The sequence below is a fragment of the Miscanthus floridulus genome, chromosome 7 (genome assembly GCF_019320115.1).
Source record: "Miscanthus floridulus cultivar M001 chromosome 7, ASM1932011v1, whole genome shotgun sequence".
In the NCBI taxonomy this organism is placed as follows: Eukaryota; Viridiplantae; Streptophyta; class Magnoliopsida; order Poales; family Poaceae; genus Miscanthus; species Miscanthus floridulus.
Genome location: NC_089586.1, coordinates 45,031,778 through 45,035,189, shown reverse-complemented (window position 1 = coordinate 45,035,189; position 3,412 = coordinate 45,031,778).

Genomic DNA, 3,412 nt, shown 5'->3' with positions numbered 1-3,412 from the left:
ATGCCATATTATAGATCCAATGCATAGACAATTTCACAAGGATTCCAAAAAGTCCTCATTTACTATTTTACGATTTTTATACTAATTACTATGAATTTTCAAAGTTCATCATTCAAATCTGTAAAAACAAAAGAAACGACATGTAAGTCTTGCATCGGGGTCCCTGCGAAAAACTGAAATCAAAGATCAGCGATTGACCCTTCTCGACACTATTCACTAGAGTCACGGTTCCTTCACTTAACCCCCTCACTTTCTTCAAATTTGAGCGCGAAGTCCTTCGTCTTCATCCTTACGATGACAGAGCTGGGAGCGGCCGGGCTCGCGGCTTCCGGCCGGCTGAGGTGGCGTCGCGGTGCGAATGGCGGTGCTAGGGCAGTGCGCACACTCCAGGGGGAGCCCACGTGGCTGGCCAAGGGGCACAAGCACGGCCACAGTGACCCAGGGCCAGCTTGGCCGCTGGCGTCAGTGCATGCGGAGACTGGCGGCCGCCATGTACGGCAGCGCGCAGGCGCTCGAAGGAGAGCCACACCACGTGCGCTTGGTGGTGGGGGTAGGCAGGACGAGGTCCGAGCAAGCGGAGGAGGACCGCGCGACTGGAACGGCGGTGCTGGAGCTTTGCCGCTCGGCAATGGTGGCTACGGAGCTCCAGCAGTCAGTGGCGTGGTGCTAGGCTTGGAGAGGGAAGCAGGAGAAGGAAGGAGAAGTGAGAGGACAGGAGTGGAGAATGAGGATGCTCTGCGGTCCATTACGTGTTTTCAGCACACGCCTGAGGTGAGCTGGCAAGCATGCAAGCAGCGAGGCGAGCGAGTGCAACACGCAGCCTACAGCTATGCACAGTGTTGGCACTGTTCATCAATTTCAAATTTCCAATTCTACCTCAAACATACCACTGAAACCCATACTTCGTGCCTCCGTAACTCCTAAACCACGACGAGTTAGCAAAAACTCTATTAATAAAAGTTGTAGATCTACATACCAGGTCCAACTTTTATTAAAGCTTCAAAGTCTAATTAGGCCTGGTTTGGGAGATACAAGGCTCCAAAGTGGGGTACACGAAAACTCAAACATGAATTCCAGTCATCCCAGACTTGCCGATTTTCGAGGTTTCAAAACAGCACTGAGTTCAATCTTTGGGCCTCGGTTTGACTTGCTTCAAAGCTGATCTAGCTCTTGATCATTAAACAAAGTTTGTTCTACACCACTCAAACTTAAACTTTTGTTTAGGTTCCACTGCCATGCAAACCCTCTAAGCCACAGTTCAAACCAAGTCAAAGTAGCATCGCGGTAAAGCTTAAATCACACTTTTTGATCTATTGGAGCATTTTCTGGCCACTTGCTCAACATGAACCCTTCAGAACTTTTGTTCATGAGTGTGAGTAGAGTTGTTTGATCAAGGTTGCAATGTTTGCTTGTCATCACATGTTCTCATTCACCTAATAAAGCAATTCAGGCGAGAACATAACTTGTCATTTCATGTGACTTCTTGATTCCAAACTTCATGAAACTTTTCCATGGATCAATATAGATGGATATTGATGCGAGACAGATGAAACAAGTACATCCAACAATACTCAAGCATACTTTTTAGAAAGGGCAACATGTAAGCAATGGTGCATGGTCCAAGTTTAAGTGGTGGCTCATTTTCATATGTTTGACCTAACATCTCCATCACCACTTAACATGCCATGGTTGAGCTCAAACCCATTGCTTAACTGGTGACAAACACCTAGGGTGTTACAGCTCCTGTGTTCGGTTGAGTCCAGTAAGCCTCCAGGGCCGACCGGATGCGTCTATTAGAAAATGACTGGACGTTGAGCCTCAGCGTCCGGTCGAGTACAGTAAGCACCCACCGACGACCGGACACGTCTGGTCACATCGGACCGGACGCTGCCAGCGTCCGATCGACTGCTCTACCGAATACTGCCTTCTCTGCTTCACACTGGACGCGTCCGGTGTGGCGACCGGACGTGTCCGATCGCTGAGTACGCCGCCAAATACCGGACGTGTCCGGTCACCATACCAGACGCGTCCGGTCACTCTGTAACCAGCGCGACTCACTCATTTTCATCACTAACTTCTTCTCCTTTGCAAATGTGCCAACACCACCAAGTGTACACCATCATGTGTATGTGTGTTAGCATTTTCACAATCATTTTTCAAAGCATTAGCCACTCAACTTGCCACGCCATTCGATCCTAGCGATGATGCAAAGTTAGATCACTCAAGTGGCACTAGATGACCGATATGCAAACAAGTTTGCCCCTCTTGATAGTACGGCCATCTATCCTAAACCCGGTCATAAACTTCTCTACACACCTAAGACCGGTGAAATAAAATGCCCTAGGTTATACCTTTGCCTTGCGCATTCTATCGACGAAATATGGTCGGCAGTCTACCTAGGGGTATGCCCAAGGTAGTAGATTATCGGCAGACAGATGCGCAAGCCCCAAACAAGACGGTGACGCAAGACAGACACGAGGTTTTATCCAGGTTCGACCGCCAAGAAGGCGTAATACCTACGTCCTGCGTCTGATTTGTATTGCTATATGTCAATGAGAGATGTTTTTTAGAGGGGTCCCCTGCCCGCCTTATATAGTCCGGGGGGCAGGGTTACAGATCTAGAAACTCATCCTAGTCAGTTACAATTGCCATATGTGGCCGGATAAGGATCCCTATTCTAACCGACCAGGATCCTGCTTGGTCACCAAATCCATCTTGATTCCTTGTGCGGGACTCCGATCAGGTTAACTGGGCCGCACGTCGTCTTTCGGGTGGACCGAACCCATCGATCCAGGCCAGCCCAAGCTTAGCCGTAAGGGTATAGGGGTTAATACCCCCACAGCTAGTCCCCGAGCATCATGTATTATGCCGCGACACGCCATTTTAACCTTCTCCGACAAGTGAGGCTTGAGCCCTCGATGCCTCCGACCACCATCATCACCGGAGAAGTAGGTTGTCCAAAGAATGTATGGTGCTCTTAAGAAAAAAGAAAAAGATTTCTTGTCCTGAGAAGTGTGCCCACTTGTATTTCTGTTAAGAAATGTAAGAGGTCTTGAAGCTTAGCGTCCTTGAACATCAAAAGCGTAGGGGTCGAAAAACAAACACATTCACCGCAAGGTGAAGTGTGCCCACTTAGTCCCCGAGCCTGGTAGTAGGTGACGTAGGCACGTGGTGCCAGGGTCTAAAAAGAATTCTTAGTTTAGTTGAAAACCAAATTGCCGCACAGGCAAAACGAGATGCATCGGTAGGTGCATCGTACCGATGTAGTCCCCGAGCTTGCTGGAAGGCGAAATATGAGCCTTGTAGCAAGGTCTAAAGAAATGTCTCTTAACTGTATGTGAGTACAAATCACATGTAGCCAAGGAGAACCATTATTCAAGCAGTGGTCGGGGCAGTCCCCGAGCATATTATT